Source organism: Elaeis guineensis, chromosome 7, assembly GCF_000442705.2.
Source record: "Elaeis guineensis isolate ETL-2024a chromosome 7, EG11, whole genome shotgun sequence".
Classification (NCBI taxonomy): domain Eukaryota; kingdom Viridiplantae; phylum Streptophyta; class Magnoliopsida; order Arecales; family Arecaceae; genus Elaeis; species Elaeis guineensis.
The window spans coordinates 87,636,887-87,651,919 of NC_025999.2; the positions used below are offsets into that span (position 1 = coordinate 87,636,887).

General features: G+C 44.8%; 1 pseudogene; it reads left to right on the top strand.

Moving 5' to 3' along the window:
* The first annotated feature begins 7,501 nt into the window (after positions 1-7,501).
* The window catches only part of LOC140859350 (histone-lysine N-methyltransferase ASHR1-like), a 9,843-nt pseudogene continuing 2,311 nt past the window's right edge, over positions 7,502-15,033 (top strand).

The window sequence follows — 15,033 nt, forward strand, 5'->3', positions numbered from 1 at the left end:
ATAATATATTATATTATAAGATAATGTATCAAATTATTTTATTATATATAATAATATTTATATAATAAAAAATATTATGAGAAATATAGATAGATCTTAGCAACTTATACAGAAAATTAGTATTGTAAAAGAATATGGATAACAGATTCTCAAATTATTTTTTAATATATAAAATAATATAAAATAAATTATTTTTTATTTAAATATTATCTTAAAAATATTTATCTAAAAATAGATTTTTGGATAAATTTTTTATTCTCAAAAGAATAAAAACCGTTCATCTTGACTAATGCTAGCTTGGCATTGCTCATGTAGTTAAACGATGGCTATTTTTTAAATATCGATCTTACCTATTTTAGCATATCTTGAAATCCTTAGGTGCATCTTCACCTATTTAACTCCCTCCCTCCTATATTTATCGTATCTGAAATATGGAGTGCATCCATAGTAGAAATCTACAATAGAGAAGTTTGATAATATACTCACGCAACTGAGAATGTGCAACCTATTACTGCTTTAAGATTCGCATTGTTCTTCTTCGAAGTGTGACCCCCAACGTTCTGGTCTGTTTCCAACAATGTTGTGGTGGTGGATGATGGGGAAGGAGGTGCATGACCGATCGGGTACCTCGAAGGGTACTGACCGACTGGAGGCAAGCTAGAAAGGGGCTATGCAAGGGAGGCCAGTGTGGGTTTCACCAGATCTGTCACCAGAGGAGATGATGGAGCTCACGCGTTGGTATCCGGAGGTTGTGGAGGTCCCGATTGTGGCCCTCCAGAAGCATTTGGCGATGTGGGAGAAAACGACAGTGGTGGGATGGAGCCTAGGGAGGCAGGTTTTGTCGGAGTCGGTGGCAAGAGAATTTCGACTTTGGGGCATAGTTAAAGGGGAGGTGATGGCGTATGGCTTGGAGAGGGGGCTTCTCCTCTTCCATTTTGGGGAGCCAGCAGAGTGTGATCAAGTTCTCCGATAGCCTTGGTCGGTGGCAGGGCAGGCGTCAGCTCTCAAACCATGGAGGTCGGGTTTCTTTCCGACGGAAGGAGCAATTTCATCAACGTTATTGTGGGTTCGTTTTCCATGGCTTCCAATGGAGTTTTGGGATCCAGAAGCCCTTCGGGAGGTCGTTTGTCTCTCCAACGAGTTAGTGGATCTTGATGATTGTAGTGTGGACCTGAGGCGGCTGGGTTTTGCGTGGGTGTACCTCAAAATCAACCTCGGCCATCTTCTGAGGCCAGGAATTTTGGTCAAAGGGCCGACAGGCCTGTTTTGGCAACATTTTGTGTACAAAAGCGCTGACAGAGTTTGTCTCCATTGCAGGGCCTTCTATGCACCAGAGTGGTACCGGCTAGGGAAAGCTGCTACGATGGTGGGTTTGGGCCCTAACAACATTGTCCAAGCAAAAGAGGTGGAAGGTGGCCAAAGGATAGTGGGGCCCCCCATGGGGCCTTAGTTGTTGGCTGTCTGCCGATGAGAGTTGCGGCAGGGTGTTGGGGGTGGATGGGAGGTCATCGACGGTAGGGACGTTGGGGACAACTCCATTGGGCTTGGGACATTCTGCAGCTGACTCGATCCAGGCGAACTCGGGCCCTGGCATTGATGTGCGGAGCCAACTGGCCAAGGTTGCATGCTGGTGGTTGCCTAGCCGGTCACACCCGATGACAGAGATGGAGGACTCACATGTTGGAGGTAGGGGGAGGGTCTCGGACCCAAACTCGAATCCATTCAGCCCCTTGGCTGATTTGCGACCTGTGGGTGGAGATGGGAGCGCAGGACGGGCTGCGGAGGCCCCAACCCAATGGGTAGTGGGCCAGGCGGGCCAGGCAATGGACCAAGCCAAGCGAGCCCGACCCGATGAGCCTGATTTGGGCCAGGCTCCAGTGAAGCCCACCAATCAAGTCTTGGGCCTAGAGGGCTCCAAAAAAAATGGGATCAAGAAAAATAAGGCAAAAGGCAAGGTTGTGGCCTCTTCGTCTGTGGATCTGGAGGTGCCAGTGGCTCCCCGAGGTCCTGGTGTCTTCATCTTTAGGGCCAAGGCTCCGATGGAGGCAGAGGAGGGCCTGCTAGAGCCAGGAGGATGAAGTCGTGAGCTTGGTGGCCCGATGGTAGCAGGGGCATCGGAGCGGTGGCCTGAGACTGAGATGGTGGTCCTCTCTCATGAGATGGCTGTGGCTAGACTTCAACAGGCCATCCACGATAAGAGGATGGTATTCGGGAGGGCGGGCTCGATGGATGATGTGGCGGAGGTGGATTCTTAGATTGAGGGGGGTACGAGTGCTGGCCCCCTTCCTGCTGAGTCATCTTCATGAGAATTCTGCTCTGGAACTGTCAGGGGGTGGGGAAACCCTTCTTTCGATCAACCTTTGACCGATTGATCCAACAGCATGATCCTGATATTTGTGTATTGAGTGAGACTCATCTCTCCAGGGCTGAATTGGCTCGGACCAGGCAGAGGATTCTTATAACTTGATGTTCTTATGCTGTAGAGTCTTGGAGACTTTCAGGTGTTATTTTGGTGATGTGGCATCGTGGATTGGTTTGTGTGGATGCTTTCCACAAGTGTGAGCAGCAGGTGGTTTTTGTCATCATGGACCAGTCTGGAGAGTCCTGACTCCTCTTCAACGTTTATGTGAGCACCTAGCATAGGGACCGGAGGGTGCTCTGGGTAGAGATTTCTCGACTCCTATCATAGGGGGTGCCTTCTTTGATGGCTGGAGACTTCAATTGCATTGTGGATCCTCACGAGAAGCGGGACAACAAGCAGCAAGGGGATAATGTGGAGTTTCAAGAGTTCAGAGAGTTCATCAACAGTATTGGGTTGATTGATCTCGAATTCACAGGTTTCAAGTTCACTTGGTACAACAACCGGCATGGGTCTGCTCGCATTTGGGAGATGATTGATCGGGCTTTCGCTTCAGCTAATTGGATCCAGCATTATCCGAGGTATTGTGTTCGGCACCTGCCCAGGATTGCCTCGGACTATTGCCCCATTCTTATTTCGATGGATGACCCAGACCGACCTAGGGGTCCATTTTGGTTTGAAAAGTTCTGGATCTTTTATCCGAGATCTTAAGACTTGATGTGGGGGTGTGGAGGATGCTGATTCGTGGGGATGCTAGGTATAGGGTGATCCATAGGCTGAAGCTGGCCTGATGCAGATTCCTCAGATGGAATTGACTAAAGGTGGGCAACATTATCTATCAGATCGAGCAGGTTGAAGCAGATATTGTGGAGCTGTAGTGGAGGGAGGATCAAGACGGTGGCCTACATATGCTTGAGATAGGGGAGCTTCGCAGTAAGCTTTCCGAGCATCACTCTTTTATGAGGCAGCAGAAGATCTTATAGAGGCAGAAGTCTATAGTCCAGTGGATTCGGAAGGGTGACTGAAACACTAAATTCTTTTATCAGTCTACTATGATCCGAAGTTTCACCAATCGGATCAGACAACTGTGGAGGAGTGATGGCAGTATCGTGGATGATGGTGGAGGAACTCGAGCGAAAATCCTCCATTTCTTCAGGGATCGATGGATGATGATACTTGGTGATGACCATCCCATCTCAGGGCTCAATAGGTACTTTCTTTCTTTGTGCAGGAGAATGCTTTATAGACCCGCCTGGTGTCTCCTGAGGAGGTGCATGAGGCCCTCTGATCTCTTAGTGAGGATAAGGCCTCAAGGCCTGATGATTTTCCTCTGCTGTTCTTTTATCGGTATGGGACTATCGTTCGGGAGGAGGAGGTGGTGGAGACGGTGCAGATGGCCTTCGAGTTTAGGGGCATTTTGACGGCGTGGAAGCGGACCTTGATCACCCTCATTCCGAAACGGCCTAGCGCTTCACTTTCGGAGCATTTCAGACCGATCAATCTTTGCACCACCCTCTATAAAGTGTGTGTGCGGGTTTTGGTGGGGTAGTTGAAGTCGTTGATGCCTCATCTGATAAGCCCAGAGTATGGTGCTTTTGTTGTAGGTCGGTCTATCACCAACAACATTATGTTGGTCCAAGAGTTTATGCATGATCTCCAGAGAGTGCCATGTTTTCGCAGCTCATGGTAATCAAGCTGGACATGGAGCTGGCTTATGATTGGATGTGTTGGCCTTTTCTCTAGCGAACGCTTTAAGAGTTGGATTTTGAAGACAGATAGATCGACTATATCATAGACTGCATTAAGGGCCCCAGTTTTGCTATCCTTGTTAATGGCACCTCGACGGAGTTCTTTCTCTCCTATATTGATCTTCGCCAAGGTTGCCTCCTCTCCCCCTACCTGTTCATTCTATATGCTAATGCATTATCCAGGGCTTTAAGAGCGGCGGTACAGGTGCAGGCCCTGGAGCCGTATTGGCTTGCTCTTGATACCCTGGCCCTCTCGCACCATCTCTTTGTAGATGACTGCCTTCTCATCAAACGCACCTCCATCTGAAATACGGAGTGCTTTGCCTCTACTATCAGGACCTATTGTTGGTCATCAGGCCAGCAGGTCAACACTCAAAAGTCTGTGATTTTCTTTAGCCCAAGAACGAGGCCCCAGGTCAGATCGGCAATTAGGGAGATCTTGAGGGTTTGGGAGCAGACTGGGCCACTGTCCTACCTTAGAGTTTCGATTACGAGCTATCATCTTCGACGGGTTGAGTGTAGACCTCTGGAGCAGTGGGTCCTGGAGCATCTTCAGGATTGGTAGGCTGATGCCCTATCCTTTATGGGTTGGACGACTGTGGTGAGATCGGTGTTGAGCTCTATTCCGATTTACCTCTTGGCCCATATGATTGTTCGATTGGAACAATTGCTTGTATTAGAGGGTTGGAGCAGTAGTTTCACCACTTTTTGTAGGGATCCAATTGCGACTGTCATCGGTTCATCTTCTTTCCTGGGAGGTCGTTTGCCAGCCTATTTGAGATAGTGGCTTGGGGATTCATTCCTTATTGACGAGGAGGGAGGTCTTGATTGTGAGGCATACGGCCAGATTCTTGATCCAATCAGACTGTTTGTGGAGTAGGGTGATGAAGGCCCGCTAGGGTGGCTAGAGCCTTGGGTCCCCATCCATACTCGTCGAAGATACTATTTCATATGGAGGGAGATTTGTGCCCATGGATCCGATGTCAAAGACTATATCAGATACTTTGTTGGGGATGGATGATCGATGGAGGTGACCAAGACACTTAGATTTTAGGCTTTCCTCTCTCCCACTAGCCGAACCTTATTAGCACTGAGGTGGATGACCACATGAGGGTTTCTGACCTCATTGCTGCTGATGGCTTCAGCTGGAGATAAGAGGAGATCACTAGGCTCTTTGGTTGCCCTCTCGTGGAGTGGATCCTTGCCATCCCAATTTCAGTGCACCCCACTTAGAATGCGAGGGGGGCGTTCCTGCTGCCTCACAGTTCTCTTGAGGGACCTATCCAGGTTATATGGTCGATGCCTACTAGGATGATTGATGCTGCCTGGATCTGGAGAGTTGCCGCCCATTCTCGGGTACATATCTTTCTTTGGAAGCTGGCCTGGAACCGACTTTCCACTCGGCTCTTCTCAGAAATAAGGGCATGGAGGTTCGACCTCCTGTCTGGTTTGTGGGGACGAGGATGAGTCTATGGAGCATGCTATTATGCGATGCACGAGGATGAGAGTCATCTGGAGACAGTTTGGTGGTCACCCTTGGGAGACGAGCCCTGTCCCAAGTTAGTTTTCTTTCTTGGCTTGATTCATCAGAGTACGATTGATGGATCGACTATTATTATTGTGTGGATGGCTTACATTGCTTACCAGATTTGACTATCTAGGAATAGCCTCATCTTTGATGGTGAGGTGATTCCTACTCATTACATTTTAGACATTGCTGTTTGTCTTGCCTAGAAGTATTGTCGGTTTGATGCTGCCACTCCATTCTTTGACATCTCTGACTCCTGGAGCTCCTGGCTGCCCCGGTAGTGACTCGTAGGGTTCTTTCCATCGCTTGGGAGCCCCCACCCTTGGGATTTGTCAAAGTTAACTTCGATGGCAGCGTCAGGGATGGGAGAGGCAGAGCGGGCTTTGTTATCCACAGCTCTGATGGTAGACTTCTAGCCGCTGGAGGCTCCCGCCTGTTTGAGCCTTCTGTCCCCAGTGCAGAGCTTCATGCTGCTTAGACAGAGGTCATTTTCGTCAGACAACAGCTTCATGCGAGCGGATCTTTCTTGAGGGTGACTCTGCCACTATCATCGCTTGGCTCCAAAGGGTACTAGGCAGTTTGATGGCCATCCTCTCATCCGAGATATCTGAATCTCTCTTCGCTATGTTGCTGCAGTCAGAGTTCACCATATCTACCGGGAGCCAATACTACAGCGGACTGGATGGCAGCTTTCATGGCTGATCACTCTAACGATTAGAGATGGGCAACAGGCTGGGCCGCCCATGATACGCTCGGCCCGACACGAGACAGGCCGTGCTTGGCATGGCCCGTAAGCTACAGTGCCGTGCCGTGCCTGGCACGGTCCATAAGAGGGGGGCTGGGCTGGAATTTTCTGGCCTGCGCCTAGGCCCGACACGGCCCATAAGGGCATGGGCCGGCATGACCCGTGGCCAGGCACGGCACGGCCCGCATGCCAGCCTGGCCCCTTTGAAATGGGCCGTGCCATGGCATAGCCTATTTGGGGTGTGGGCGCGGGGTGCAGGCGCAGCGGCTGGGAAGGGCGGAGGGGGTTCGAGAGCGGTGGTCATTTGTACTGCACCCACGACAGCTGCGCCCCGCCCCGTCCGCCTCCGACTCCATGCAACCACCACCCTCCCTCCCCTTCCCTTGGGCCTCGGCATCCATTCGCGCCAAAGCTGCCCCCCAAAAACCTCCTCCACCCTCCCTTCCTCTCCTCTCACAAGGCACCCACCGTGGCTGTCCACGCGCACCCGCCGCAGCCTTGCCTTGCCGTCGTCCGCACCACACTTGTTGTCCGCCTCCGACTCCATGCGACCACCACCCTCCCTCTCCTCTCCTCAGGCCCCAGCATCCATTTGCGCCATAGCCACCCCCCACCCCTCCACCCTGGAACCCCCTTGATCTTCCTCCGGCTGCTGTGCTCGCACCTCACACCCGTAATGACCGAAACGGACTGTGCCTGGCATGGCCTGTTTGTAATTTTTTAAAAAAAAAGAGGCTTGTGGACCAATAGACCGTGCCAATTATGGCTCGCTACCCATCGGGCTTAGGACTGTGCTGGACTGTGGCCTGATGCTAATCGTGCCATGTCAGGTACGACCGTTTAGCCTCAGGCCTGATGGGCCTAGGGCACGACCCAATGCTTATCACTATTGGCGATTGGATATGGAGACTGGATAGAGACTGTTCGTTGGACTTACGAAAATTTTGTTATCTTGATTTATTAGCTGCTTTCGTACCAAACTGATGTGATCATCCGTTTTATCAAAAATAACACGAAAAATTTTCGAGGTGTCTATTACAATTTCGTGATCAATCAAATCTCCATCATGATAGCAAATCAAATAAATTGCACCAGTCCTACTATAACAAGTGGCAGGTGTGTTCTTCATGTCCATGTAACTGGAGCCCCCTGGTGTTACTCTTAAAGCGATCACAACCATCCAGTTTGAATTCCTCCCTCTTGTATACTGCCACGTCTCTGCCGAGTTACACAATCACGGAGTTGGCATGAGATCGGCTGAAGGGTCGAGAAACTTCAGGCGACCAAAGAAGCGAAAGTAGCTGCAAATAGCTGCAAAGCAGCGCAGCTCTCTTGCCGATCACTGGCGGTCACAAGCGCGCGCCCGCGAGAAGCCTGTGGCGGTCCCGCGATGGCTTGGATGGACGACCTCCAGACCGCCCTCTCCGCCCAGGCCTCACCGTCGCCTCCATCCCAGGGAAAGGCCGCGGTCTCGTCACCACCCGTGACTTCTCACCCGGTCGGTCATCCCTCTTTTATCTCCTTCTCTTTCTCGGTGCATTCACGCCATGGTCAGGAAAGGGCTTTCATCGTAAAACTCTGCCGTAAACCTCTTCTGCTTTCTTCGAGTCCAAAGTGCTCGATGAAATGTCTTGCAAAATATCCTCAAAACCTACTTGCTTCCTCTGATAGGCAGATGGCGAAGCGGAAAAAATTCCATGAGTGGGTTCATTGAAGAGCTCGCTCAACAAGTTTGTGGTACTTAGCGTCTCCTTGTCTTCAGGAGGACAAACAAGGTTGGACATTGGTAGTCGATAAAAGTGACATGATCATGGCGACTGTTGTTGCTATCCCAAGTTGATTGTGATGTTCGTGGATGTGGAATCGATTCTTAAGATTCATATTTTCCTTGGATGGGTGGTTAATTCTTTAAAAGTGGAGTTAAACACCATCTGAGCCAGAAGATTTAAGCACTGCACTTGGGTCAACTAGGTAATATACTTTGAAGAATTTGCCAGTTTTCCTCTAGGATGTGATAGCTGTGGAGTCTATAGTTTAATTGATGGTTGACTGAAGACGAACCTACAACTAGCGGGCATAATCAGTTTCGTGATCATGTGCTCATGTATGCCTTAGAACTTATACAGGGAAGGAATTTTACTGGTTGCCAAATTCCAGATTAGGTGCTGTGGACAAATGAGGATACCATGATCGTTTGCTCATAAAGCAAATCGACTTACTGCTCAAATTCCTACTGCTTTGATGATGGCTCCAATTGATGGTTCCTTCACTTAGTTTCAAATGTATCACTAACTCCTTTGGAGATTGGTAGAAGAGAGGAAATAACATGGGACGTTGGAGATACAACAACATATATGAGGGATATATTGGATGCCTAAAAGCAAACTAGTAGATGGAAACTATTATTTAATTCATGCAGCTGTTGAATTTTTAACCCCATCTCACTATTCACTTAGTATTTGTTGTATTCTAGCTGCAAACCTAGAGTGGAATTTGTTTATCAGTTGACATTTGACATGTGAATTATGATACTTGAAGAGCTGGTGTAATAATTCATTTCTTATTTTTTTTTAATGCTGACAGGAGTTATATCTTGCAGGAGAAGTCATTATTTGTCAAGAGCCTTATGCATCTACACCTAAAAAATTTCTAGTGGCTCAAGTTGTGATGGATGTTTTGCATCCAACAACCTAAGGAAATGCTCAGCTTGTCGGGTTGCATGGTATTGTGGGAATGCATGCCAGGTGTCATATTTTCTATCAATTATTTTTTCCATAGATTGTGGCTGCATCAAGTTCACTTTATTGCTTCCTTTTGTTTTGGTAATGCCCATTGGGACAAGACCTAACTCAAAAAAGAGTTTGGTGTTAGTCTCCTAGGGCTTATTTGGTTGTCTGTAAGTGGATAGATGGGAACTCATTTTGCGAAAGTGATTTTGGCTCCCTACTAGCAAGTCACTTTCCGTATTTTTGAGTCCGATTCTTCTCAATGCATGAACTTACATGAGGCCACCTTGGGACAAACACCTAAAGTAACTTTACACATACTTGAAGTAAACTTTGAATGCCTGCTTATGTGCAACCAAACACGCCCTTAATGTCTGATAAATATTCATCATATGTGCTCTTTTACTTAGCTTTTGTGCATATGTATATTTTGCACAGTAGGGTCATGTATTTTATATAAATCTGTGTTAGCACTTAGCACCTTCCTGCATTAGAAGAGCACACAGATAAGACCTTTATCGAGCATGATGCAGATGAAGAATTATGTGTACATTCTTATGGTAGTGTTCTAATTTGTGATGGATGTTGTTGCATCCATATGCTAGATGCATGTATATATATAGTGCAGCCTTCTCAGGTGTACAATACGTATACCAGAGGGTTAATGATCTGAAAAACAAACCTGATCTAATTGAATGATAAATCTTTTGACTATAGCTCTAAGGTCACTTGGATTGCTTCATGAAAGTAAGAGAACATGCCAATATGTCAAGGTTCACTATCTATTAAGAATGTCAATATGTCAAGATTCACTATGTACTAGGTCCTCACAAGGATAGATTTCTACAGCAGTTGTAACAGTTTTTCCATTCCAACATTTTATTGCCAGTGATGATAAAATATGTGATCTTCCTGGTAGTTTGAATTGTAATGAGATGTTTGTAATTTTGGTCATTTCAACTCTTCCATTCTATGAACTGGTGCCCTCAAACCCCTAATTATGCTGTACTAGCTGGGTTTGTCCACCAGGAAAATGCAATATAGAATGTGATAGAGATCATGGGCACCATTAAGGGCTGTGGACCCAAGGACTTTAAAATTTACAAGTGATAGTCTTCCTATTCTAAATTTCAAATGAGGCCTGCCTAATTTTCAACAAGTGCATTGTTGTGGAAATATAAATTATTGCAGTTGTGCAAATATGGAAAAAAAGGCTACAGCCTATCAGATGTATAGGCAAAATAATCAGATTGTTCTTACTTATTTCCATCACTATAATGATGCTATAGAAAGTTGAAGAAGAAACAAAATGACTGCATTAAGTTTTACAGTTGCTTATTTTGACATCTAATGTTTGCACTATGTTTTATTGTTATCAGAGATCAGAATGGAAGTTACATCAACTAGAATGCCAAGCTCTTGTGGCTCTTAGTGAGGAAAGAAAGAAAAAGCTCACTCCTACCATTCGTCTAATGGTGAGACTGATGCTAAGGAGAAAATTGCAAAGTGAGCAGGTGGTTACACATATGATATTGTTTGGACTTTGGAACTTTGGATAGCATGTTCTGCAAACTTCTTGCTTGTTCATTTCCTGTTTTTCTTTCTATCTGCCCGGCTGAAAGCTATGATGTCTTGCTATGGTTGCTCATATAGAACTCATTTAGATCATTAATTTTGTTAATCATTTTCTGTAGCAACTCTTTTTCTTATGTAACAATTGAGCATATGATCTGTTAATTTCTATTTCAGTTATTCATCCTCTTTATGTGTACTTGATTAGCTCTTTTGTTTGAATTTCTCATTTTTTTCTTCAATTCTTTCTTGTTGAAATTTTATTTGTATGAATCCAGAATGGTCTTTTATCTAACTTAATTTTCTTCAATTCTCCTAGTTGTACAAGGAAGCACAGATATGTGATTAATAATTAATTGAGATAGGTACCGTGCTGGTTATGCTGCTATGCTAATTTTTCTTGGTAATGCACAATAAGAATCTTATATATTTCTCTTAAAATCTTATTATACTATTCAATAATTAATACCCATCATGATATTTTTTTAAGGTACTACTAGACCTATATTTCTCAATTTTGATTGATTTGCTCGAATCTACTGATAAGTACAATTGATCTGTGTCACTAACATGTGACCAATTCTTTTCAATGCTTTGCAACTAGCGATGAAGAATTGAACTTTTTTATTTGCACCTAAAGTTAGTTGAAGAAGCACCATGCTGATACTTGATACATACCACCATCCTAAGATATGCAACACTCCCTGTATTCAACAACTAGCTCCCCAAAATATGCAAGGAAACCATAATTTGACATCACCACTAGCATAATTTGCTGGTAAATCTAGATAGCTTACACTAGAGATGCATGCTAAATGTACTGTATCAACACTTGGCATGGCTAGGTGCCCATGCGGGTGCCAAAACTGGTAAACCTTCTTGGTGATATATATTTATATTTGGTAAATTGGAGTTTTTCCTTGTCATCTCTTGTATGTGATTTGATGGTTGTGTTTAAAGTATTTTGAGGTGTCTCTAGCACAGGAAATGAAGTCCTCATGCGACAAAGATGTAAAAGAGTATGCACTTTACTTTGTATTAGACTAAGTCTGCTAAGTATAGCTGGAAGACTCCTCTCTCTCTCTCTCCTCTCTCTCGTTTGCATGAATTTGTAATGTTGCGTGGTTTCTAAAATCTTGTTGAGACAACATGTTGATTCATTACTATACTGGGGTCTATTTGTGGATCAACTATTAGGGCACTTTATGCATTAGAGTTGCGCACTATGATGTACTTTTCTTGTCCTTTTGTTTAGGTTATTCCAACTACTGCAATAGATAACTACAGCTTGGTGGAGGCTTTGGAATCTCGTATCCTAGATTTATTTTCATTTGGTGGAAAATTTATTTCAATGCGAGATTTCTATGATACATTGTTTGGTTGACAATTATATGCACCAAGATATCTCTGATGTTGATAAGGAACAGCTAGTGCTGTATGCACAGATGGCTAACCTTGTCAAGTTAGTACTTCCTTCACTGGAGGTCGATTTAAAGGAGATCGCATGCAATTTTTCGAAGGTGAATTTCAAATTAATGTTGCATACTTGCTGTACAGTTGTGTGTTTTTTCCTTTTCTTTTTAAACTAATTTATGCTATTGTGCACCAGACGAGAGACAGTTTGTTACTTATTTTTTGTTGCATCTAGGATCAAATTATCATTTCACCAGAATGCAACAAAAATACCTGGGAGAAATAGGCATAAGTAGGACATCATTTGCAAACCATAACCATAACCATAAAGCCTTGTCACAAAATCCGGACAGAAGTTAGAGTATCTCTAATGGTTTCACGTTTGGAACTCATCATTTACTATAGCATGTTCATCCTTTTTTTTTTGGCTATTTGATTGGTGTGTTATCAATACCTATTCGATAACTTCATTCCATATCTGTGGTTGTGTGCATCCATGCATCATGTAGAATGTTTAATGCATTCTGCATAAAGACTTACGCATGTCCATGTAGTTGCGTGAGCTAGAAATAGTTGGGAAAAGAAATTATCATTTTGTACTAAAGTTGCCTAGGCACCTTGGTGATAGGTGAGGTCTATTATCTGGGGTTGGCTAGTGATTCATTAGCGTTTCTGCTTTCTTACTGGCTCATAATATATCTTGACCCTCCATAGAATGCTGTTAATTTCCACAGAGAACTTTGAGCAAGAAGGGAGCTTATCATAAACTAAGAAGGTCAGCTGATGGCTACGGAGACTTGTGCAGTTCAAGCTGATGCAATGGAGCAACCCTTTAAGGTTTCCCTAGACTTGGATAAACATAAGGGAACATGGCAGATCAAGTGACTTAGAAGATGAAGAGACCTATAGGAACAGAATTTTCTAGTCAAACGTATATCCAAAGAAGCCAGAACTGGAATCAGAATCGGTACCCATACCGGCTGGCCGACGGTACGAGTTGGTACGGGTTGTATCGGACCGGACTAGCACGAACCGACATAGGGGAGAAAAAGAGAAACATGGAGGAGGAAAAGAGGGAAAGAGAGAGAGATAGAGAGAGGAGAGGAAAGAAAGAAAAGGAGGGAGGAGAAGCCGCCAGAGGGCCATCGACTGGCTGTCGTAGCCGCAGGACGGCATAATCGACGCTTGCGGCACCGCAAAAATGAAACAGGGGTGATCGCCCTTGTTTCATGCCCATGGCGTTGTAGGCATCGATTACGTCGTCCGGCGGCCACAACGGCCGTCCGGTGCCCTTCGACAACCTCTCCGTCAGCTGCAAGTCCCTTCACTACCACTGCTTCTCTTTCTCTCTCATTTAACTCCCTATTAGGCGATATCGAGCCGCGGAGGCCTCTGCAGCCCTCCAACGGTCTCGGCAAGCCACCGCTGGTCTCCAGCGGCGTCGTCCCATCTTCCCCTCTCCTCTTCTCTCTCTCCTTTCCTCTTTTTCCCTCTCCCCCGTTGGATGTTTTGATTTACCTGTCCGAACTGTCCCGATTTGCCGCCAGTACGGCTTGGAATATCCTGAACCGTCCGGTTCGTGGCGGTTCGGCGAACAGTGCGTATATCTCTCATCCATGAGTCCTAATGCTATCTGTGTAAAGAAAATATAGATTGCCAACTGATCTTAAATCAGATTGCTTTTGGAAAGGAATAGTGATAACTGATCACTATGCTCGTGCAAGTGTTGTTCCAGAAATTAAACTGCAAATGGAGCTTCCAAATGCTTGCTCAAGCTGAACATTAGAGGCCTATGGCATTGGTTTCTACAAGCTTCTACATACCAAGTTGAAAGCAATAGGTTATTGTGAGAGGTGACTATATTGGCATCTTCTTGTGTTCTGTAAGGCTGTAGTTTCATCAGTGAATCCTTTCCAAATGTTTTTGTTCAGTGTCTGGGCTAAGGCAGGTAGATTGGCTCTCTTATCTTTTTACTATTTAAATTGTTGCTTAGTTTAACACTCGAAAAACGAAAATTGTTTGGTTTTAAATCTATAAAAAGCTCTGAAACCAGTGCGGACATGAATTGTTCGCTAATCCTCATTTTGAAGTTCACACCAGAAATATTTACTAGCGCACTCTTTATTGCCCAGCATTTTCATTTGTATTAGATTGCTGGCACTGATATGTGGCAGCCATTCCACACCCTGAAAGCATATCTCCAAACATCCCTTTTCACTAATATTGGAAAGGTAATCATTTATTTTTGCACCTCTGAACATTATGTATAATTTGCACACACACACACACCACAGAGAAATGCCCATAAATGGGGATGCATGCATTTTCAACACTTACACGGAGTTAGATGCTTATACGGAGTTAGATGTTTATATATGTGTAACATGCTGTTTGTTTGCATACAATTTTCTTTACGACATGTTGATTCTGATAAATATGATGCAGGTGGCATGTAATGCTCATACTATCTGCGATAGTGAACTTAGACCCTGGGGACTGGACTATATCCTGTAATTTCCATCATTAACCACAGGTTCATAGCTTGTATATATTTTCTTTATTGTTTTTTCCGCAACAGCTTCTTCTAGTGAATTCTTTTCTTACATCTAAATTAGAGAAATTTCTGTGCTGGGAATATTTGGAATTTCAGTTGTTTGCCCAATTCAGTTTTGGTATTTGAAGGTCGAGTAGCTTTTGTCCGTGCTGTGGAACCTATACCTAAGTGTGCTGAGGTAGGTTCTCTCTCCTATATCTTGGCTTGAACTTGGTCATCATCATTTTAGTTATGATTCATTCAATTTGCAGGGAAATGGACTTGGTTTGAAGTTACTAATATCTTTCTCCTTTTAAGGTCTTGATAAGTTATATAGAGACTGCAGCAACCACTCAGACACGGCAAAATGATCTCAAGCAGTATTTTTTCACCTGCACATGTTCTTGCT